Below are 25844 nucleotides of genomic sequence, written 5' to 3'. Positions count from 1 at the left end.
GAAGAAATTACTGGCCTAGTGCTGTATGGAAGGCAGGAAGGAAACATTCTGGTGTTGCTTACAGAAACTGCCTTTCCGTTAACCCTTATTACATTCTTGGCAGGACTAGACTTCCTGTCTCAGGAACTTTTCTGGAGTTTTTTCCCCCTCCTTTGCTGGTCCTTTGCTTGTGTGGAGTGACCATTCAAAGTTACAATGGCACTGAAAAAAGTGGTTTATGACCATTTTTCACACTTATGACTGTTGCAGCATCCCCACAGTCATGAGAGACCAGGCGGGAAGATGCATGCCTCGATGTGAGTGATATTGAGTTGGTCACACCCAGCCAATAACATGACCACCAAGCCACGCCCACCAACTAAGCCATGCCCACAGAACCAGTTGTTAATAAATTTGAATCCCACCCCTGGGTAGAGTTCAAACACATTTATTTATTTATTTATTTTATTTATTTGATTTGTCAATTGTTTACAAGATAATAAGTACAAGTGTATACATAGTTGTGAATATATGAAATGGGTACATATAAGAAAAATAAAAGAATAAGAGAAACAATAGGACAGGGACGGTAGGCACGTTGGTGCGCTTATGCACGCCCCCTACAGACCTCTTAGGAAAGGGGTGAGGTCAATAGTAGTCATGAATAATAATAATAATAATAATAATAATAATAATAATAATAATAATAATAATAATAATAATAATAATAATAATAATAATAATAGTCAGTCATGAATCCCTGTGCAACCATAAGAGATCCGAGTCAGCTCATCTTGAATTCTTTTAATTCCTGCTAATTTCCCTTCATTATTAGTTACTCAGATTCTTATAGAGAGCTTAAGCTTGTAATAAATTTTATACTCATTTGAACTGCCTGAATCTCCTGATTTCCCTTGTCTTGACAGGGTCAGGTTAATCTACCTTTATTTTTGTTTAAGAAACTTGGACAGGATAGCTTTATGGGCTATCCTTATCCTGGCAGCCATTTTGTAAGTTACCCAGCCTTCCCATGGCAGCCATTTTATGAGACCCTCTTCATATGATCTCAATTTTCTCAAAAACTGCCTCACCCCATTTTTTTCTACTTATGGACTAAATAAGTGTGGATACAACAACACAAAGAACAGTGCAATACTACATTTCTAAAAATACAAAATAGGGCTTCTAAGTTTGACCACTCTTGTAGAGTGAGACATAAATATATATAGGTAGTCCTTGTTTAGCAATTGCCTCATTTAGAAAAAGTTTGCAATGATGATGGTGACGAAAAGTAACTTTGAAGTTCTCACATTCACAAGGCCAGCAAACAAAGGAAAGCTGAAGAAAGATTGTATGCAAACCTGGAACCCAGTCCAAAGTCCAGAAACCTTCTGGGATCATCCTCCTAGATCTCCCTGAATGCTCTGGCCTTGACCCCAAATGTCAGGAGATGCATGGGGGCTTTTGAACCATGTGGGAAGATGCTTTGCTCCTTGAGGTGGGAGGTTTTCACTTGCTTTCCTGGAACTTCTGCAGACCCCCGTTGTCTTGGCCAGCTCCATGGGCCATTATAAAGAAACCAATGAACTTGGAGGGGCTAAGCTGCTCCCCATTGTCCTGCTCCCAACCCCCCAGGTTAGCAGCTGGTTGAGTAGAGACATAATCACTCCTTCTGTTTAGAAGGAGGGCCATCTCAAGGAGGGGGACACACCCACCCTTCTTGAGTATCAATACAACAACCCAGTTGCCTTTTTCTATGCCGCCTATTGAACTTCTGAAATCATTCTTTGGCGATTACAATGTCAGTATAGCTTTTCATGGACTTTCAGACCTCTTTCTCCCCTGCCAACCCCTGCCGTGGGGCTGCTGCACACACACAGACACAAAGGCACACACTTAACCACTTAACCCTGGTGACAAAAAGAGCAGTCAATGAGCTGTTTTCAAGACTGCTCGTGCAACAGAGCAGATCTCAATAGGATTTGGGGAACTGGGTGTATATAAATTTCCATGCCTCATGGCTCATCAATGGGAAACTTTGGGTCGAAGTCTATGCTGTGAAAAGGTGGTATGAATACCAAGGGTGGTGTTCCACCTACTTAAAAGCAGCTGCTTCCCTTTAGGAGAACAATGATTTATTCATACCCATTTGGGGAGGGTGGAATATATTAAAAAACATCCTTAGGAGAGGGGGGAAGGATTTAATACTATCCCTGTCCCTTTTCTCTGTCTTGCTTTTGTCCTTTGGTGCCTGAGTGACAATATGATCCTGCAATTGTTTCCTAAACAAGGGCCTCTAATAGAGACTTCCTGAGCAGAACAAGATGGTCTTAGGGCAAGAATGAAGTGGGCTCGAGAGCTTAGCAAGGCTTCAGAAAAGGCAGTTTTAAGAGGAGGCTGATATCTCCAAGGGGCTGCAGAAGTCCCTGAGAACAGACACACCAGAGGCTATCAGCCAAAGTCTATAAGGGATCATTTTACTCAGTGGGATTTTTCAGGGTAAGGTGCAATTGTTCCCAAAACTGAGGCAGCAACTGGTGGGCATGTGCAGACATTGACCATCAAGCACATGAAGAAAACCCACATCGATCACATGTGATTGGATCCGGATTTTTTTTTTCCTGTTCTTCTGGGTTTGCTTGGAAATTTACATCCCAAATAAGAAGAGAAGCAGAGGATAAGTTGGGAAGAAAACAAACCTTTTAAAACCTGTCCACAGGTGAAGGGAAAATAGACAACCAAAGAGAGCTTGGACTACATTTTTGGCTAGTCACACCAACAGTGGTGGCTAGTGATATTTGAAATTGATGGAGTCAATGCAACCCATCTAGATTTTTTTTCAAGCTACTCAACACAAATACATTGGGGGGGGGGGGTATGTTGTTACACCATCTTGGATAGTTTTATGTCTCAAAAGAAGGAAAGATTCAAAAGGTTTTATTTTTATTTATTTATTTATTTTTATTTGTCAATCGCTTACAAGATAATAGGTATAAGTATATACATAGTTATGAATACATGAAATGGGTACATATAAGAAAAATAAAAGAAACAATAGGACAGGGACGGTAGGCACCTTGGTGCGCTTCTGTACTATATCTTATGCTTATGTACTATATCGGTATGAAACTTCGTACATAGCCAATTCATATTGGTTATCACAATACTCTTTACACTCATAGACCCAGAATTAGCAAAAGCATCCATGACAACATTACTATATAGCACACCTGATCTAGCTAAATACACCAAGACTGAAATATTCAGAACCATGGACCTCATCAACCTTTGCCTGCCTACATGCTTTCAATTTGATGGACAAATATACCAACAAATTAAAGGAACACATGAGGGATCACTGCTTTCATGACTCATAGCAAAGACTGTGATACAGGGGTCTTCATCTTGACAGCTTTAAGGCATGTGGACTTCAACTCCCAGAATTCCTCCTCCAGTCATGTTCGCTCAGGAATTCTGGGAGTTGAAGTCCACAAGTCTTAATCTTGCCAAGTTTGAAGACCCTTGCTGTAATGCAACACCTAGAATCTATAGCAGATGATACATAGATGATATCTTTATCACAATAATATAGAACCTATAAATGGAGACTTTGCTGATTTCCTGGCTGTGACAAATGAAAGCAAAAAAAATCTATATGTAATCTAGACATGTTTATAACATTTTATATTTTATATTTTTATCACTTGAATATTTTTATTGAAATACAATGTGAATGGACATACATTAAATAATGTCATTATAAAAAAGAAACATCTAGAGAAGACACACAAAACTATGAATAAAATAGTTTTATTCAAAGGAATAAAATTTGCAAGGGAAGAAGAAAATGGTCCATACACTGTATGATTTATTTTCTCAGTGACAACATGTCCAAGACATTTGGTCTGACCTGGCTCATTGTTCTTCTTAGTAAGATTTTTATTGCTCTTCAGTTGGAGAAACACTTTTTTGAATTTCAGCATGGGAAATATTAATTCAGCTGCTGCTGTTTGGAGTTTAAGAGGTTTTTTTTTACTCTTTAGGTAGCCTCGTTTTCATCTCTTTTACTTTTTCATTCAGATGCTTCATGGTAAACATCTCTTATTCATATTGAAAATGTTTTCATTTTCCCAGAAAATAAAGAAGAGGAGACAGCATATTTATGCAAAACAGCCCCAATGTTTTGGAATGCCTCATATTTGAGCATGCCAATTTGGTGTCCATGAGCCAGTCATTCCCTCTCACTTAACCCACCTCACATGGTTGTTGTGGGGAAAATAGAAGAAAGGAGTATTTTGTATGTTTGTTGCCTTAAGTTACTTATAAAAGTAATAAAGATAGAATAAAAATCAAATAAATATCCAGCTTCAATCATGTGGTTGCAAACATTTTTTTAAGTTCTCCACAGAAGCTCCTTCTTCCAGTATGGACCAGGGGAATTCTCAGTTATTTACTTCAGCTTTTCTTGGTAGATCAGTCTGGCAAATGAGTCAATTTTGGGCTGAGATAAAGCTTCACCTCCATTTAAAAAGAAGGTCCATTTCTACCTAAGTTAAAAACAATACTGTGATTCTTCAGGTAAGGGTATAGAGAGATTTGAACTACATTTCTTGTGGTCCATACTGGAAGCAGGAGCAGCTGCAAAGCTGCAATCCACTAATGGTGATTAAAGGAGATGGAAAATTTACAATCTCAGGATGGACAAGAAGTGGAGATGGAGGAATAAGCTGGTCTAAAAAGAGGGAAAGGGAAGAATTAACAGAGTTGAGAAACAAATAGCATTTGAACTGATTCAAAAGGGAACTGAGGGACAGATTCTATGCCTTGATAATGCTACTAATTTTTAATAAGCTATTGGCAGCAATGCAATACTAATTGCTCCCCTTTGAAAGTGATATTGGTTAGTGTTTATATTAATGGTTTTATTTTTATTGCCTTTAAAGTAACAAAGGAAAAGGAATAAAATAATTATGGAGACATATTTTCGCAAAAGAAAGCAACACATGAAGTGCTTTAATAAGTTACAATATAGTTTTATAATATTACAGTTACAATTCTGAACAGAAAATATAGGTAGAAATATATATCTATTTGAGTAAAATTTATAAAATATTTAACTATCATTTAACTTTATTGTATTTTGTAGAAATGAGTTCCATATTTCATTATGCTTGTCTATAGGCCATCTGCTCCTAGGTGGCAAATAATTACGTCTTCTATTCATTGAGCAAATGTGGCCCTATAGATAATTGATATTAATGTTTTAGAGTAGCTGAGTTAGAAGTGAGCCAGTCCGATATACAGGTAGTGCTCAACTTACAACCACAACTGAACTCAAAATTTCTAAGCAAGACAGTTAAGTGAAGTTTGCTCCATTTTACAACCTTTCCTGCCATAGCTGTTAAGTGAATCACTGCAACTGTTAACTTAATAACAATTATAAAGTGAATCTGGCTGCTACATTGACTTTGTTTTTCAGAAAGTTGCAAAAGGTGATCCACACGTCCCCAGGACGCTGCTACCATCATCCATGAGCCAGCTGAGAAGTGTTCTGTCGCGGGAACAAGAACAGACTCGAGACCGGAGTTGAATTCAGCCCTTTATTAATTGTCAGTAACTTCAACTGAAACCGAGCCGCGGCAGCCTCTTTTATAGCGGCTGCTCGCGGCTTGCGGCCAATGGCATCTTTTTAAACGTCCCACCGTCAGGCGGACCAATCGCAGCAGTTGTTAACAACCAATCGATAGGTGGCAGTGGTAGTCCAATCAGAACGTAGTATTACGAGTATGCAAATGTCTATATACAACAACAAGCATCCAAATTTTGATCACATGACTGTAGGGATGCTGCAATAGTTGTAAATAAGAAAAATAGTCATAAGCCAGTTTTTTCCGTGCCATTGTAACTTCACATGATCGCTAATTGGAAAGTTGTAAGTCAAGGGCTATCCGTACTGGTTAAGGCATGAGGATGGACACTGGGAGACCAGGAGTTCTATGCCTTGCTTTGGGACAAAGTCAAGTGAGTGACCTTAGGCCAGCCATTCTCTCTCAGCTCTAGGCAGCAAGCAATGGTAAACAATTTCTGAAATCTTGCCAAGAAAACCACAGGGACCTGCCCAGGCAGTTGTTACGAATCAACACTCATTGGAAAGTGTAAAAATAATAAAAGTTAGAAATTCCCTGGAGGGTATACAGCAATAATAAAAGTCTTACCACACCTGGAGTGCAACTCTCTGGATAACCACTAGATGTTAGCAGAGAGATACAGAACACTCTTCATTCCCTGCTGCCATTGAGTGATCATGTGGATTTTTGAACCCAGATATACTGGCCCTAGAAAATATCACTCTGGTAGTTCTTGGCCTCTTTCCACAGGCAGGATATTTTATTTCAATACTTATTCATTTCTATACTCATTTCTATATTTTTCTAATGCCTATATCTTTTTTTTTTTTTGCTATAAAACCTAGCAAGCATTCTGCAACTACTTGGAAGTCACACCAAGTTCACTCTAAAAAAAAAAAAAAAGCTATAATTCTCTAATCACATAAGAACCATCCGGACAAGAATTAAGACCATTAAAAGCATTTTAAAAATAACTTTCAAAGCCAAATTCAAGAGATGTGTCTTAGTCTCACTTTAGGAAAGCCAAGATTGTCAGCCAGTAGTACTTATTATTCTCAAAGTAGGCATGGCTCCAGTTTGAGTGAAACATGTCCTCCAACCTCTTGGCCAAAGTCCAATCTCTCTTCCATTTATCAGTCATGACCTCCTCTGGTTTTTCCTTCATCAGCATTAGTCTAAAACAGTTTTTCAAAGTTGGCCCCTTTAAAGTATGGACTTCAACTCCCAATAATTTCCATGCTGGCTGGGGAATTCTGGGAGTTGAAATCTACACACCTTAAAGGAGCCAACTTTGAGAAACACTGGTCTAAAACATCACTTGAAAACACGAAAGAGTGGCCCATATTTCCCAGTTCTTTAGGAGAAAAACAACAGCAGGTTTTCATTCCTACCAGGATGTTTCACAAAGTTCAGCCAAGCGACACTGACCCATCTAAAGCATTGCATAAGGAGACACGTTGGTTTCATGAGTTGGTCAGACTGACTTCTTCTCTTCTCCATCATCACCTCAGCACACACCGGAAATGGAAGCCCATTTTCTCCAGATGCATGACCATAGTTCTTGGCTCGTGTAACTCACTTCCCAAAAACAGATGCAACAGAAGAGAGTGAGATGAGAGAATGGGGCTATCATAACAAGCCAAATCTGGCTTTGATGTCCTTGTCTCAGGAGAAAAACCTTTACTACAGGATCATTTGAAGACTGCTCTGACCCTCAGCACAAGCACAATGCAGAACACATGTCTTCTCTTGCTTCAATTAACTTGGGTTGAATTGTTATTTCTCCTACGATTGCCTTTGTTCCCGTGACATGAGTTAATTTGGTCTATGCTCCAAAAAGCGCACGTCTCTATCCATTGTACAGCTGAACCAAATATAGAGAAGAGCTTTTCCCAGCCTGGTGCCCTCCAGATACCTTGGATACCAATTGAAATATGTTGAGAAAAGTATGCGTAGAAATACATATACATTTTATGACAAACTGGACAGGTTCACAAATAGAAGAACTGGAAGAAACAGAAACATAGATAGTTGTTGATAATGTTTATTGTCCTGCTGTACTACTGATGGCAGGGAAGAATGGGACAATCCTTGTGCTAAATGCATGACCCTGCAGAGAAGAAGGAAGGGAGGTGATTGATTCATAATTGATTATGTGCCATCAAGTTGGCATCAACTCTCGGTGACCAACTGATTTTCTCCCTGATGATCCATCCCTAATTTGCTCTTTCAATTCTTCCAATGGCTCCCTCTCACCTTTGTAACTGGGTTTCTCCTCCTTGTTGCTGGATGCCTTCTTCTTCTCTTTCCTCCCACTTTTGCTATCAATGGAGCTTTGTCTAGAGAGCTGGGTCTTCACATAATAAGATGGATGGATGGACATACAGACAGATAGACAGTCCATCAATTTAAGACTGTATAGACAGACCTTTTTTTATCATTACCTGTCCTTAATCTGCTCCTTTGGGTCTTCCAAGAGTGCCCCCATTGCCACTATAACTGAACCTTCCACCTTGCTACTGACAATTCTGTTCTTTTCTTTTCCTACCTTTCCCAGCATCAGAGCTTTCTCCAGAGATCTGGGTCTTCATATAAACGTGTCCAACGAAGGATAATGTGATCTTGGTCATTTGTGCCTCTAGTGAGGACCCTAGACTGCTTTGTTCAGGGATACATTGGTTTGTTTTCTTGGCTGTCCATGATATTCTCAAGAGTTTTCAGGTTTCAAAAGCAGGAGAAAAAGTGTCACTAAAATGTATTACTTGTAAATATATGTTTCTCTACAACTGGGAAGAAAATGACTGTATGATGGGTAACTTGATGCTATCTATTTGAAGGGTTCTTTGTGTTTAAGCAGTGTGATACAAGAGTTAGCCTGGTGGATTAAAGCCAACCAAGTCCATATTTTCACTCAGTCATGAGACTTGCTGAAATATGTTAGGCTGCTGACTATTTCTTGTGTTTTCCACCCAAATTCCTTTAAAAATGGGACATTTTTTAAAACCAAACCAAGTCAGATCAGTTTATGATGTTTAGCCAGATTGTTGATTCTGACCTGCCTCTTGCAGATTGTGACAGTTCAAGAAGTGTAGGTGGTTAAAAGATCAAATATCTTTGCATGCCTTAAAACAAGGGTCTTCAAACTTGGCAAGTTTAAGACTTGTGGACTTCAACTCCCAGAATTCCTAAGCTAACATGACTGGAGGAGGAATCCTGGGATTTGAAGACCACAAGCTGTCAAGTTTGAAGACACCTGCCTGAAAAGAACTGCAGGGCCAGAATTTTGCTTTTACCTCAACAGGAAACTCCCCAAACTTCTAAAATCCAACATAAAATTAAAGCTATCTTTGGGCATTTACTTCTGGATATTTGATTTGGGAGTGGGAAGGGCAAGTATTTGTTGTTTTGTGTCAGTGTAGGATCATATTTTAACAACTCTTCTAGTACGTATAAAGAGGAAGGAAAAGAAGATGGACAGAACCCATGATTAGCCCCCACAGATATACACTGCTCAAAAAAATAAAGGGAACACTTAAACAACACAATGTAACTCCAAGTCAATCACACTTCTGTGAAATCATACTGTCCACTTAGGTAGCAACACTGATTGACAATCAATTTCACATGCTGTTGTGCAAATGGAATAGACAACAGATGGAAAGCATAGGCAGTTAGCAAGACATCCCCAATAAAGGAGTGGTTCTGCAGGTGGTGACCATAGACCACTTCTCAGTTCCTATGCTTTCTGGCTGATGGTTTGGTCACTTTTGAATGCTGGCGGTGCTTTCACTCTAGTGGTAGCATGAGATGGAGTCTACAACCCACACAAGTGGCTCAGGTAGTGCATCTCATCTAGGAAGGCACATCAATGCGAGCTGTGGCAAGAAGGTTTGCTGTGTCTGTCAGCATAGTGTCCAGAGCATGGAGGCGCTACCAGGAGACAGGCCAGTATATCAGGAGACGTGGAGGAGGTCGTAGGAGGGCAACAACCCAGCATCAGGACCGCTACCTTCGCCTTTGTACAAGGAGGGACAGGAGGAGCACTGCCAGAGCCCTGCAAAATGACCTCCAGCGGGCCACAAATGTACATGCGGCTGCTCAAACGGTCAGAAACAGACTCCATGAGGGTGGTATGAGGGCCCGACGTCCACAGGTGGGGGTTGTGCTTACAGCCCAACACCGTGCAGGACGTTTGGCATTTGCCAGAGAACACCAAGATTGGCAAATTCACCACTGGGGCCTGTGCTCTTCACAGATGAAAGCAGGTTCACACTGAGCACATGTGACAGACGTGACAGGGTCTGGAGATGCTGTGGAGAACGTTCTGCTGCCTGCAACATCCTCCAGCACGACTAGTTTGGCAGTGGGTCAGTAATGGTGTGGGGTGGCATTTCTTTAGGTGGCCGCACAGCCCTCCATGTGCTCGCCAGAGGTAGCCTGACTGCCATTAGGTACCGAGATGAGATCCTCAGACCCCTTGTGAGACCATATGCTGGTGCGGTTGGCCCTGGGTTCCTCCTAATGCAAGACAATGCTAGACCTCATGTGGCTGGAGTGTGTCAGCAGTTCCTGCAAGACGAAGGCATTGATGCTATGGACTGGCCCGCCTGTTCCCCAGACCTGAATCCAATTGAGCACATCTGGGACATCATGTCTCGCTCCATCCACCAACGCCACATTGCACCACAGACTGTCCAGGAGTTGGGGGATGCTTTAGTCCAGGTATGGGAGGAGATCCCTCAGGAGACCATCCGCCACCTTATCAGGAGCATGTCCAGGCGTTGTAGGGAGGTCATACAGGCACGTGGAGGCCACACACACTACTGAGCCTCATTTTGACTTGTTTTAAGGACATTACATCAAAGCTGGATCAGCCTGTAGTGTTTTTTTCCACTTTAATTTTGAGTGTAACTCCAAATCCAGACCTCCATGGGTTGCTAAATTTGATTTCCATTGATAATTTTTTTATGATTTTGTTGTCAGCACATTCAACTATGTAATGAACAAAGTATTTAATAAGAATATTTCATTCATTCAGATCTAGGATATCTTATTTTTGTGTTCCCTTTATTTTTTTTGAGCAGTGTTTAAACAGCACATTGAATACAGAGGACAATAGATGTAATGTGTGAAGCATCTTTCATTTTTAGATAGTCCTCGAGTTATGACCACAACTGGGGCCAGAATTTCCATTCCTAAGCAAGGCTATTAAGTGACTCTTGCCTGATTTTATGACCTTTTATGTCATGGCTGGTGAGCAAATCACTGCATTTGTTATGTGAATCATACAGTTGTTAAATGAATCCGGCTTCTCCGTTGACTCTGCTTGTTGGAAGCTGGCTGGGAAAGTCCCAAATGGCAGTCACGTGCCTCTCAGATGCTGCAACCATTATAAATACATGTTGATTGCCATGCACCCAAATTCTGATCACGTGATCATGTTATAATGGTTGAAAGTGGGAGGACCTGTTGTAAGTCACTTTTTCAGTGTTGTGTAACTTTTAGCAGTTGTTAAACAAATTGTTGTAAACCATGGACTACCCATATAGGTTTTCTTTTAAAAGATATGTATGTATCTATAGTGGGGGGTCTCCAAACTTGGCAACTTTAAGACTTGTGGACTTCAGCGCCCAGAATTCTCCAGCCAGCATAGCTTGAGAGTTGAAGTCCACAAGTCTTAAAATTGCCAGGTTTGGAGACCTCTGATCTATAGTATATGTATCGATAGTAAAATTCTTCTGGCTTCCAGATGTTTTAGACCAGGGGTAGTCAACCTTTTTATACCTACCGCCCACTTTTGTATCTCTGTTAATAGTACAATTTTCTCTAACTGCCCACCGGTTCCACAGTAATGGTGATTTATAAAGTAGGGGACAAAATCCCTACGCCCACCATGAAAGATGGAACGCCTTCTAGTGGGCGGTAGGGACCAGGTTGACTACCACTGTTTTATATTTTCCTCACCCTTGTCCATTCTGACTGGGGTACTGAAGTCAGAATATACAATTCTTGACTTTTAACGTGGAGAATTTAACATGGGGGGTTTATGCAACCTTCTCTGCTAATGCTCATTGACAGTTCCTTTCGCTCCATAAATTTATCCAATTACTTTTATGGCACAGAGAGCACTGTAGCCTTGATTGGAAGCAAATGTGGCTTTTCCTGAACTCAACCTAGATGAGCTATTCCAACCACGTTGCCAAGACAGCTAATCCAAGTTCCATTTTTGTTTTCAGGAAAAGAAATTGCCAAAGGAAACCAGGTTGGTAGATCATAGGACAGCCTCCTGGATTGGTGAAAAAGTCCAGTTCTCACTGTCTCCTCAAATCAGGTTTAAAAAGGCAAAGAATCTCCTCAAAGTCAAGCTCAATCCATGTTTGTTTGTTTGTTTTTTCATTTCATCAACAATATGGAAGTGATTTGTCATTATTGTTTTCCAGGACACTTTTCAACTTCTCAGTCCAGTCCATAGCTCTGGGATTTTGCGGTGGGCTCTTATTCAAGTCCTAAGCAGGACTGACTCTTAGTTTTTATTTTTTATTTTAGATCAGCCAACGTTAGTTAGATGCTGCCCCCTAGCTGGGCCAAATGAAGCCACAAAGAAAAATAACATGCAACTCGTTTTGGGGGAATCGGTGCCCTTCATTGCTGTTCTCACCCTGAGAATGTTGCACCAGATGTTCTCGATAAGGTTTGGTGATTCCTTTTAATTAATCACAACTGTTCTCATTTGTGCTTGGTGTTCTGACTGCTGCATTGGCTGCGGGTGGAAATGCATGGAGCATGGAACCACTTCCCTAAACCAGGTGGCAAAATCCTGCCTTGGACTATCCGGTTCTTTCTGCACAACGAAAAAGCGGGAACTTTATTTTGTGTATAAATTTCATCTGAAGATACCCCTCTGAACACGCTCCAACTACTTAGCTATAGACGTTGAGCCATCTCCCTCTTTTCTTCTTTTCTTCTGGCAGCTGCATAATAGTATAGAATTCTTGCCTTGGTGCAAATGCTCTCATAAAAAGAAAAGATACATTCATCAAGAGTCAAGAATCATAAGGTACAACTAGGAAACAATCCATATAAATCGTAAGGATACAAGCGACAAAGTTACAGTCATACAGTCACAAGTGGGAGGGGATGGGTGATAAGGAGTGATGAGAAGATTAATAGTAATAGTAGTGCAGACTTTGTAAATAATTGGACAGTGTTGAGGGATATTATTTGTTTAGCAGAGTGATGGCATTTGGAGAAAAACTGTCCTTGTGTCCAGTTGTTGTGGTGTGCAGGGCTCCATAGCTTCGTTTTGAGGGTAGGAGTTGAAACAGTTTACAGGTGAAACTCGAAAAATTAGAATATCGTGCAAAAGTTCATTTATTTCAGTAATGCAACTTAAAAGGTGAACCTAATATATGAGATAGACTCATTACATGCAAAGCAAGATAGTTCAAGCCGTGATGTGCCATAATTGAGATGATTATGGCTTACAGCTCATGAAAACCCCAAATCCACAATCTCAGAAAATTGGAATATTACATGCAATCGATAAAACAAGGATTGTACATAGAACAATATCGGATCTCTGAAAAGTATAAGCATGCATAAGTACTTGGTTTGGGCCCCTTTTGCAGCAATTACTGTCTCAATGTGGCGTGGCACGGAAGCTATCAGCCTGTGGCCCTGCTGAGGTGTTGTGGAAGACCAGGATGCTTCAATAGCGGCCTTCAGCTCTTCTGCATTGTTCGGTTTCATGTCTCTCATCTTTCTCTTGGCAATGCCCCGTAGATTCTCTATGGGGTTCAGGTCAGGCAAGTTTGCTGGCCAATCAAGCACAGTAATCCCACGGTCATTGAACCAGGTTTTGGTGCTTTTGGCAGTGTGGGCAGGTGCCAAGCCCTGCTTGATAATGAAGTCAGCATCCCCATAAAGCTCGTCTGCGGAAGTAAGCATGAAGTGCTCCAAATCTCCTGGTAGACAGCTGCGTTGACCCTGGACTTAATAAAGCACAGTGGACCAACACCAGCAGATGACATGGCTCCCCAAATCAACACAGACTGTGGAAACTTCACACTGGACTTCAAGCATCTTGCAGTGTGTGCCTCTCCATTCTTCCTCCAGACTCTGGGTCCTTGGTTTCCAAATGAGATGCAAAAGTTGCTCTCATCAGAAAAGAGGACTTTGGACCACTGAGCAACAGACCAGTTTTGTTTTTCTTTAGCCCAGATAAGACGCTTCTGACGTTGTTTGTTGTTCAGGAGTGGCTTGACAACAGGAATATGACATTTGTAGCCCATGTCCAGGATCCGTCTGTGTGTGGTGGCTCTTGATGCACTGACTCCAGCCTCAGTCCAGTCCTTGTGAAAGTCCCCAACACTTTTGAATGGCCTTTTTCTGACAATCCTCTCCAGGCTGCGGTCATCCCTGCTGCTTGTGCACCTTTTTCTTCCACACTTTTCCCTTCCACATAACTTTCTATTATTGTGCTTTGATACAGCACTTTGGGAACATCCAACTTCTTTTGCAGTTACCTTTTGGGGCTTTCCCTCCTTATGGAGAGTGTCAATGGTTTTCTGCATAACTGTCTGGTCAGCAGTCTTTCCCATGATTGTGATTCCCACTGAACCAGACTGAGAGACCATTTAAAGGCCCAGGAACCCTTTGCAGGTGTTATGGCTTAATTAGCTGATTAGAGTGGGACACTTTGAGCCTAGAATATTGAACCTTTTCACAATATTCTAATTTTCTGAGATTGTGGATTTGGGGTTTTCATGAGCTGTAAACCATAATTATCACAATTATGACACATCACGGCTTGAACTATCTTGCTTTGCATGTAATGAGCCTATCTCATATATTAGGTTCACCTTTTAAGTTGCATTACTGAAATAAATGAACTTTTGCACGATATTCTAATTTTTCGAGTTTCACCTGTATGTCCAGGATGTGAGGGGTCTGTAAATATTTTCACAGCCCTCTTTTTGACTCGTGCAGTATACAGGTCCTTGATTAAAAGCAGGTTGGTAGTAATTGTTTTTTTTCTGCAGCCCTAATTACTCTCTGAAGTCTTATAGCAATATTAAAGTTTGTTCTCAAAGTTATAGCAAGAATGCCCAAAATCAAGGCAAGATCTTGAATGAATAATGCAACTTGAATTGGCAGCTCTGTTCTCTATCTCTACTTATTTCTGCCTTACAATTTTCAGGTGAACTTCAGTTGGCTTCTCACTGTGTATTTCTCACAAACACATAGACACCAAGAAATCCAGATATTTGCTCAACTCCAGTTTGTGATTGAGAGTAATCAAAATGAACTAATTTGAATTTTTTAAAAAAGAGAGTGCCATGGATTCCTACTTCCTCATCCATTCCTGCTTGAGCTGAAATCTGCAAATTAAAAAAGGGTTGGTAATGCAAATGCTACGTTTGTGCAGTTTTTCTCAGCCTGTCCTTAACTATCCCTATCTGGGCCAGAAATACCTAGCCAACATAGACTCTTCCCCTTCTCCCCTACTTTTACTGTTTCACCGTAGAGTTTGTCTTGGATTTACAACCATTCCTTTAGTGACCAGTCAGTTACAGTAGCATTGAAAAAAGTGACATGAATGTCATGAAACTTTGGGTGCTTGACTGGCTTCTGGCAAACAAACAAGCCAGAATTGCTTAACTGCATGATTCAGTTAACAACTGCACTGAGTTGCTTAACCACCATGGCAAAAAAGGTCATAACACTGAGCATGACTCACTTAATAACCATTAACTACCTTAGCAGCAGAAAATCTGGTCCCAATTATGGCCATAAGTTGAGGACTTCCTGTACCATGTGGCCATAGGTGTCTCTCATAGTGACCAAAGCAGCAGAGCATCACTAAATACCACTCTGCCAAATCTCCCAATATGGGTTTGATCCAACTCTTCAAAGCCATTCAGAAGCCATAATAGACCAACAGTGAGGATCCCAGGACAAACTGCAGTATTCAGCTATTCTACTTTAACCTAGTTACTGTTCTCTTTGAGCGCTCAACAACTTCATGAGCTGATCTATTTCAGGGACGTGTGATAAAATGTGCAAATACTTGAAAGGCAAAAGAATGTGCATTTTAAAGTTTTTTCTTAATTCCCCATGTTCTCCCATCTCATCTCGTGCCATTGGGACAAGGCAAGCAGGCATCCATAGAAGGCCAGGTACACCCGCTATTTCCCTGTTCCTCACGGATGCAAACCATGGATGAAGTCTTCTTTCCCACATCCTCTTGTTCTACTTCTCACCTTTCCTTGTTTACCTGCTCCTTCCCTCCCTTCCATCTCGTCCTCCTTCCCCAAAATCTGCTCCTGTCAGATATTCAGCTAGAGACAAAAAAAAAAAGCAACCAAAGAGAAATCAACGACCAGAGACTGTAGTAGAACAATATTTTCCATTGCTATGTGTACCCTCCCCATGATAAGATCCCAAACAGCAAGTCCCAGCAGTCAGATTAATGCAAGACATATTTGCATTTTTGTCAAGGGTCCAGGCACACTATGCAGCCCACAAGCAACCTACATCTGGTTCCTAAGCTTGGATTGCTGGATGTTAGCTCTAAAGTGGTGGTGATGTGCTGCTGCTATCTAGCGGCCAAAGAGAGGAATCTCCATCTGACCCCATAGGAAAAGAGAAGTGTTTAGTCAAGAGTAGCCCAAAGCATCTGCTTGCCCTCTTTCAGTCTACCCAATGTTTTATTTTCAAAAATCTAGTCAACTTTCAGCACTAAATTAGCCCTGGATAACGGCCAATTCAAGAGGTGTTGGACTTGCACCATTTGTAGCAATGTACGGACTCCAAGCTGTTGACACATTTAATTTTGTCCTCTAAGATTTCCACTCTTCTCCTACAGCTGGGACATAAATGCTTCTTCTCCCAACGGTGGTGGTAGAGGAATGGTTTGTACATGCGTCACTTTCATAAATGCAGCTTTGTGTGCAGCTGTGCATTTGCCCACCACTTCTGTGGCCTGGTTCTGAACTGTGGACCAGGAGTTGGAGACATTAGTGCATTGATCATATTTCCCAAAGGACTTTTTCCTTGTCCTTTTGTTGGAAAAAAAGCAAATTGAAATGACAATTCATACCAATCATTCACTGTTGCAAATCAGGAATAGAATTCTCCTTCAAAGTTTGCATGACAATTCTTAAATTTTATGAATTACGCCTTTTAACACACAGTGATCATTTCAGTCACATTAATGATCGTAGTGATGTCAACCCAAAATGTGAAAATAGGGCAAGACAAATCCATAGGAGTTAACGATTCAATTCCTAAATTGTATCTCTGAACAGCAAGGTAACTAAACTTATTAAATCTTAGAAATGAAGGCACTCGCATTCTCTGAGTTGTCTAATGCATGTACTGTAAAGCAATGTTATTAACTTCATGCATGTCATAAGGAGGGTTTTTCCATTTTTAGTGAACTTCTTTAAGGAATATCCAAGTGTGGGAATGCTTTGTTTACAAACATGATTCCATATGCCAAATGCATACAGAGGTCCTCTTCTCACCCAAAATTCACTAAACTGGTAAGCACCCAGATTCCTGATCTAATTTCAGTACAAGCGGATATGTGTCTCTTCATGTGTAGAGCATTGTTTCCTAACTTTGCCAGCTTGAAGATGTATGGACTTCCACAGTTCCCCAGCCAGCATTGGGAACCAATGCTTAAGAGCAGCTTTTTGTCAATCTTTGATTCATCCACTGACATCCCTTTCCAAATACAGAATGGGAACCCACACTTTATTGACCTCTTCTTCTTTTTCTTCAGCGTTTGTCTCGCGCTCTGGCGAGGTCCGCTAATGTCCTTGAGTACTGCTTCCACGCCTCTCTGTCTGCCACGTATGTCGGGTCTGCCTTCGCGATCTCTAGATCGGCCTTGATCGTGTCCATCCAGCGTTGCTTAGGTCTACCACGCGGTCTCGCTCCTCCGACAATCACCTTCATCGCAGATTTGATGATGGATTCTTCCTTGGCGCGACTCACATGGCCGAACCATCGTAGCCGGGACTGCCTCATGACCGTGGGGATGGGCACGACGTTGAACCGTCTGCGCACTTCTTCATTCCTGACGTGATCGAGTAGGGTGAGGCCTACCGACCATCGGAGCATTCGCATCTCCATTGTCTGGAGTCTGCTTTCGACTTCTTTGGTCGTCGGCCAGCACTCTGCGCCGTATTGACCATATCCCTAATAATGCTGTCTGAGCTTTCAACTGAGAAAAGCGGGGATTTGTAGCATCCCATATTGCAAAGCAGGTGTTTTACAATTAAAATCTGGCCTTAAAATCTAACTAGAGGTAACACAAGGAGAGATATAAGATCTTGTTTACAATTCTTAAAAGTTGTTAAAACTTGCAATGCTGAGAATGAGAAACTTGCTTTTTTGTTTTGTTTTTTAAAGGAGGTCCCATTTTTTACTATGCACTTTAAACTATCCATTCTAATACCTTTGTGGTAGAAATGCCAGGTGCTTGATTCTCTTTTTTAAAAAAATATTCTGGGTCCAATTATCTGTCTTGCATTTGTGTGTTAGCTGATGGCAGCCAGTATAAATCATGGGACTCCTCCAATTTCAAAGAAGACTCCAGGTGTGTTACCACTGCCACTCCTGCTGCATCCTTGACTTATAAAGCCCCCAATTGCTAAGCAAGATAGTTGTTAAGTGAGTTTTGGCCCATTCTACCACCTTTCTGGCCACGGTTGTTAAGTGAATCACTGCAGTTCTTAAGTTAGTAACACAATTGTTAAGTGAATCTGACTTTGCTTGTCAGTAGGCAGCAAATGTTGATCCCATGACCCTGGGACATAGCAGCCATCATAAATATATGCCAGTTGCCAAGCATCTGAATTTTGAACATGTGACATGAGGGTGCTCCAATGGTCCAAGTGTGAAAAATGGTCATAAATCACTTTTTTCATTGCCTTTGTAACTAAATGAATGGTTGTAAGTTGAGTTGCATTCTTTCTCCAACTTAATGGACTCCGAATCAACCTCTGTGCCATTAGAATCAACCTCTGTGCCATTAGATGAACTTTAGTCTACCAGAAGCTTATGAAGTAATATCTTTTTAACCTTCCAGGTGCATCAACACTTATTTTTCCAAGGCTGACTCTAGCGCTAGCTAGTCAAATGCTAGGACTGCTGCCAGCTTCAGGCAAGAGAGTGCAGAGAAAGACATCAGCCTGTTCAATTTCAATTTTCCCTTTTAACTCCAGGCCATTTATTAAAACGCACATACTGGGAGTCAAAAGCGTCACAAAGGGCCCCCTTTTGACACAGCGTTAACTTTATCAAGGCTGCAGTACAGGGCAGTGATAAATTGAACTGCCCTTCGGTGTGTCACAGGTAGATTAATACGAAGAGCTAAATAGACTTTACATGGCTAGGAGGCCAGGCGTTCTGTAGTCATTGGAAGACAAGATGGAGCACGCTATTCCCTGCAGCATGCATGGGGTCTTCTTTGACACACAATCTCCCTCCCTGCCCCTCTGAAAGACAACTTCTGAAGCCCACTTTCCTCCGTATATTTAATGCAGCCCAGAGATTGGAGAAAAAAATTCTTTACTTGGCCAGAAGAATAATGTATAATCACGCTCTCATACAAATTAACCAAACATGGCCCAGGAACGATCCAAGGAAGCTTCACAAGGGGAGGAGAGAGGCACTACATTTTCAGACGGATCCAGTGGGGATTCTCTTGGAGACTTTGGGATTCAGTGAGGCAGGTCCATGTTTGAAACTCAAGAACTAAGTAATAGGATTGCATGTGGGTGTCCAACCTTGGGAAATTTGGGATGGGTGAACTTCAACTTCCAGAATTCCCCAACCATCCATGTTGGCTGGGGAATTCTGGGAGCTGAAGTCTGTAAGTCTTAAAATTGCCAAGACTGGACACTCCTTATCTAAGATCAAGAATCTGGGAACCACAACTAATTCTGAAAGTATCACATAGTGGGGTGCTTTTTTAAAAAATATTTCTTATATATTTTGTTATTTCTTTGAACATTTTTTCCTCGGACTTTCACTTTTCCAATTCTCTAGTAATTTTTAATGACACCAGGAATGAAATAACAAGGTTATGTATAAGTGATAGGATTTGGGAAGAAATCATTTGTTGCATTTTAAGAGAAGGCAATGAATTGATAAAATTGTTTATACTTGTTGCAACGAAGCGGAAAGTTATTTCTTTATACATTTTTCTTTACAATAGCCTTATTTTTCCCCCTTAGATCCCATGCAGTTTGCATACCGAGCAAATAGATTGACAGATGATGCTGTTAACATGGCTCTGCATTACATCCTACAACACCTTGAATCTCCAAATACCTACGCAAGGGTCCTCTTTGTAGACTTCAGTTCAGCATTCAATACCATCATTCCAGACACTCTTCTAAGTAAATTAAACCAACTAGCGGTACCTGAACACACTTGTAAGTGGATCATAAGCTTCCTAACAGACAGGAAGCAGCAGGTGAACCTAGGCGGAATCACATCCGATACCTGTACGATTTGATTGTTGATTGTACCCTATGACTATCATTAAGTGTTGTACGTTATGATTCTTGATTCTTAACGAATGTACCTTTTCTTTATGTATACTGAGAGTATTTACACCAAGACAAATTCCTTGTGTGTCCAATCACACTTGGCCAATAAAGTATTCTATTCTATTCTATTCTATTCTATTCTATTCTATTCTATTCTATTCTATTCTTAACTTTCTATTTTTTCTTTTTAGTTTGCATTAGTTTTTATCTTTTAAATTGTAATGCTCAATAAAATTATATAAATTTTTTTTCTTAAGTTTTCGCGGGTACTTACATGTATGGTATTCAGCTTTGTTCAGGTATACTGAGGACCTGGAAAACCAAGGCATATACGAAGTCCCCTGTGCATCATGCCCGCCACATACATTGGACAGACCAATAGAAGAATAAGTACCCGCCTGGATGAACACAAAAATGCAGTCAAAAAGCTGGAACACACTTCCTCACTAGTCCAACACATGGAGCTACAGGTCATAGCATCAACTTCAATGGCACCAAAACCCTGGCCACTATGGAAAACCCTAATCACAGAATCATCAGAGAAGCAATAGAGATTGAAAAAGACCAGAAAGCATGAATAGAAGAGATGATTCCACCAGGCTGTCAATCATTTGGAAACCTGCACTCACTAACAAAAAAATCTCCACACCACAAGCCAGGCAAACACCTGGGCACAAACAGATCCCCCTGATACCTCCAGCTCAAACACACCCCAACCAGGCACCCAGATGAAACCCAGCTTCCTAACTAATGATAGCATTCCATTTACCCGAAGCAAGCTGCACTAAAGGCCTCCATTAAAGTAACACAATGCTGCCAGCCAATCAAGATACAAAAGAGCCAAAAACAGACAGAAGATATCAGAGACACCCATCAAGCAGAACACAGCAAACTCCAAGACCAATAAACACAGACCAAGACTCCCAACCAATCAGGATGAAGAAAAACCATTCTGGCACAGCAATAGGCTGCCCCAAATTTAAATCTGAAACCACTGTAAAAGTCTGACCCACAGACGGACACAATACAGAAGCCTGATGATGGCAGATGAGATTCTGCTGAAACGTTGCTACAACTTTAAAAGAACTACAATGACGTGGGAAAATACCCGAACCAAGCCGAACACCATACATGTGAGTACCCAAAACTTAAGAAAACAAATATATATATATATATATATATATATATATATATATATATATATATATATATATATATATATATATAATATATCTTGTTATTAATATAATTCATCATCTTCAGGCTTGTGTAGAGTGAAGCACAGAGTGAAGAAATATAATTCACTCTGAGATATGAATGAGACTATAAACGTAGATACTTCCAATCTTACGGGGAGAAAACCCGAATAACCAAAGATCCATACAAATACCCGTGAGAACCTCAGAATATATATATAATATAATAAATATAATATAATATAATATAATATAATATAATATAATATAATATAATATAATATAATATAATATAATATAATATAATATAATATAATATAATATAATATAATATAATATAATATAATATAATATAATATAATACAATATAATATAATATAATATAATATAATATAATATATAAAAGAGCAGGCATAAGAAGGGAACAAGCAAGCTCACTCAGAGCCTGCCCAGCCAGCTTCCTCTTGCCTTGTCCACTCTGGAGCCATTTTTCACACTCTGAAAATACAGATCGCTTTTAGCCTGCGTCCATCTGGTTTCTCAAATAGCCTGTCTCTTTGATAAATAACATAAATTAAATTAGACAAGACAAATAAATAGGATTTTTTTCCCCTTTTGCTTCCCCCCTCCTCCCCTTTCTCAGCATCTACCCTCAACCTCTCCCTGGATGGAAAACAAAAACAAATAGAATTCAGCAAATGCCTGGAGCCCCAGAAAGGCCATCTCACCAATGCAAAATTTGAGGGGCAGCGAGGAAGGTGGGATGATTGCAAACGTGTCTGAAATGTTAACCGTTTAACACAGACCGCAGGATGCCCACATAACTTTTAAGTTCTTTTTAATCCCCTTTGCTGCAAACCAGTGCTGCTAACAAGGCCAACAGGTTAGCAACCATGCAGATTTTTAGGATTTCCAATTCCTTACTCTGGCCTGCAAGTTTTTTCCAGCAATTCTCCATACTTAGCCATTACCTCGCTTGATTACTATCTCTTTGCACCCACTGCTATTGCAGCAAAAGTTTGCCGAGGAAGGCTATATCATAGCACAAGGTTACTGGACCAGCCTTCCTAAGTTCCAAGCCAGTTAACTAACCAGCACCTCTACATGTAAGAGCAGTCTACCCCAAATATTAGTTCAAAACAGTACAACTTCAATCCCACAATGTCCCAGAGGTGATTTCTCCAAAAAGCAAGTGGATTTTCTTGCGGGTTTTTTTTTCCTTTAAAAAAAGGTTCCGTTTTTCATCCAAGAAGTTTCTTTAGTTCAGTTCTTCTTCAGTTTTTAGTTCACTTATTTTTAGTATATATCACAATTAGCTTGCATGAGATTTGTTTTGGGTCAATATTTACCCGAACTAGCCTTAGGGCTACACAAGCTGTTTCCCAGTGTGTGGATCCTGCTACTAAACTAGTTTAATAGTTTAGTAACTGGATTCACGCACACACATACCACAATGCCTTTGGGGGCTGGCTTAATCTGTTGCCTGATGCCACCCATAGTGCTTATTCAACAAAAACTGCTGAAGAAACTGTGGCTCTTTCATTGTATTAACCCCAGTCATTGTCTCTCCCTAGTGCTCACTTGAGAAGTATACCACATTAGATAATTAAATCAGGATTGCAACATATTTCAAAGCTGTCAGTGGGGCATGGGGACCAAATCCATGCCTGTTAAGCCTTTTGGATGGCTCTGCTTCATACAGACAGGTCAATTTGTGATCCTATCATTGTCTGTTGTATTATTTACAGTTGGTTTGTATTATGCTTACGATTGGCTGGAATTACATAACCTGTTTTGAATTTATTTATTTTATTTATTTTATTTATTTGATTTGCCAATTGTTTACAAGATAATAAGTATAAGTGTATACATAGTTGTGAATACATGAAATGGGTACATATAAGAAAAATAAAAGAATAAGAGAAACAATAGGACAGGGACGGTAGGCACGTTGGTGCGCTTATGCACGCCCCCTACAGACCTCTTAGGAAAGGGGTGAGGTCAATAGTAGACATCCTTGTATGCTGCCTAGGGTTGCTTCAGCGATAGCTAATAAAATGACACAATTGCATAAACAAATGAGACTGACCCCCGAAACAGAGTTACTTTTACCTGCAATCATTAATGCTTTTGGTCAGGAAGTTTCTTCCCAGAGATCAAACCAGGAGGGCCAATCAGCAGGTGAGAGACAGACATTACGTTTTTTAAGCAAGGCAAGGAGAGAAAAAGAAGGGCAAAGCACAGACTTGCATGCAAGGACCTGTCACCAACCCAGGGAGCAATGATCAAAGCCTGCAGTGGCTGCTCTGCTGTGGGAATGCATTCTCTGCAACCGTTTTGTTCTTTAACATCAAGGAATGAGGGATCCCAGGACAGAGACAACAACAGCCAGAGATAACCTCCAATTGCTTCCCTGCAACATGGGTGTCCACGGGGACAGGATCGCATGAACAATGGGGTGGGATTCAAATTTTTTTTACTACCGGCTCTGTGGCCGTGGCTTGGTGGGCGTGGCAGGGGAAGGATACTGCAAAACCCTCCTTCCCTCCCCACTCCTGGGGGGAGGATACTGCAAAATCCCCATTCCTTCCACACCCCACTAACCTGCTTTCCAGCTCTGTTCTCCTGTGCAAGGCAACCAAAGAAGAGCCAGTCGATCAGCTGGGCCTCGGTAGGCGGAGAATAGATGGGGTTGGCGGGGAGAGTCAGAGGTGGGATTGGCTGGTTCTCCGAACTACTCAACATTTCCGCTTCCGGTTCTCCAGAACTGGTCAGAACCTGCTGAGTGCCACCTCTGGTGACGACGTACGTTAGGTTCTGCTCAGCAAGTTGCATACGAGTAACCCTCGAGCACAACGGAGGCCAAACATTTCTGCTGCTAAGAAAGGCAGCTGTTAAGTGAGATGGGGGGTGTTGCCCGTTTTAAAACCTTTCTTGCCATGGGTGGTTAAATGAATCACTGCAGTTGATATGTTAGTAACATGGTTGTTAAATGAATCTAGCTTCCCCACCGACTTTGCTTATGACGATATGACCCTGAGACACTGCAACCAGTATATACAGGCCGTCCTCGACTTACGACCACAATGGAGTCCAAGATTTCTGTCAAGTGAGGCGTTTGTTAAGTGGAATTTTACCCCGTTTTACGACCTTTCTTGCCACGGTTGTTAAGTGAATCTCTGCAGTTGATACGTTATTAACCTGGCCGTTAAGTGAATCTCGTTTCCCCGTGGACTTTGCTTGTCAGAAGGTGGCAAAAGTTGATCACAGGACCTCAGAGACGCTGCGACCATCCTAAATAGGAACCAATTGCCAAGCATCTCAATTTTGATCCCATGGTCACGGGGATGCTGCAACGCTTCTAAATGTGAAAAAATGGTTGTAAGTCACTTTTTCCAGCGCCGTTGTAACTTTGAACAGTCACTAAGCGAACTGTGGCAAGTCGAAGACTGCCTGTAATACGAGTCGGTTGCCAAGCATGCAAACTTTGATCATGTGACCGTTGGAATGCTGCAACGGTTTCAAGTGTGAAAAATTGGTCGTAAGTCACTTTTTCCGGTGCTGTTGTAACGTTCGAACAACCCCTAAATGAACGGTTGTAAGTCAAGGATGTCATCGGCAACCTTAAGACGCCTGGACTTCATCTTCCAGAATTTTCCCAGGCAGCATTTGATGAGGTTGAGAAACACTGGATTTGCGTTAACGGTGCCTTTTGTGCAATGACATCACATCGCGTGGAGGTCGCTGTTTGGAGCTCCCCGTGGCTTTTTAAGGACCCCGAGAAGCAGGGGTGGGCTTCAAAAATTTTAGCAAAGGGTTCCTGGCCTAGTTGCTGGGTGGACATGGCCATGGTGGGAGAGGGGGGTGTTGGTTGTCCTCTGACCTGCACAGAATCTTAGCGAGGGGCTCTCCCGAACCCCCTGCGATCCCCCAGCAGCCCAGCCCTGCCACGAAAGCTTCTTAGTGCAAAGCTTTGCAAATTACAAATATTCAGGATAAAGTAGCTGGGGCGGTACAGCAGCCAGTTGTTTGTTTAGCGCCTCTCATTGAATAAAATGGCATCTAATATCTGCTTTTAATTCCTTGGCCCAAGTTAAGAGTTCTCCTGTTTTTGAACGGCTCCCTCTTGGCAGCTGAAAATGCAAAGGATAAAAAAGAAAGGGAGAGAAAGGGGAAGGACAGAGCACCATCCATTTTTTGTTTCCCACCAGCAGTGGGTTTTTGTGTGTGTAAGTTATCCTAAAAATTCACAAGAAATCAAATAAAAGCCGCTCATTTGCAGGGGGGGGGGGTGAACAACATGTCCTCAACTCCAGTTCAGGGCAAAATACAAAGAGGTGGGTGGACACGTGGTGTTTCTCAGAACAATTAGGATGCCAGGCTGAAGTCAGAAGCGAGGGATATTTCATTAGAACAAAAATAGAACAGTTATCCGTTGAAGCAGCAGGGTTGATGGCTAACAGACGCAAGCAGCA

The sequence above is a fragment of the Notechis scutatus genome, chromosome 8 (assembly GCF_049901735.1).
Source record: "Notechis scutatus isolate UNSWTSFEM ecotype Mainland chromosome 8, rNotScu1.2, whole genome shotgun sequence".
Lineage (NCBI taxonomy): Eukaryota > Metazoa > Chordata > Lepidosauria > Squamata > Elapidae > Notechis > Notechis scutatus.
This window is presented reverse-complemented; position numbering follows the sequence as displayed.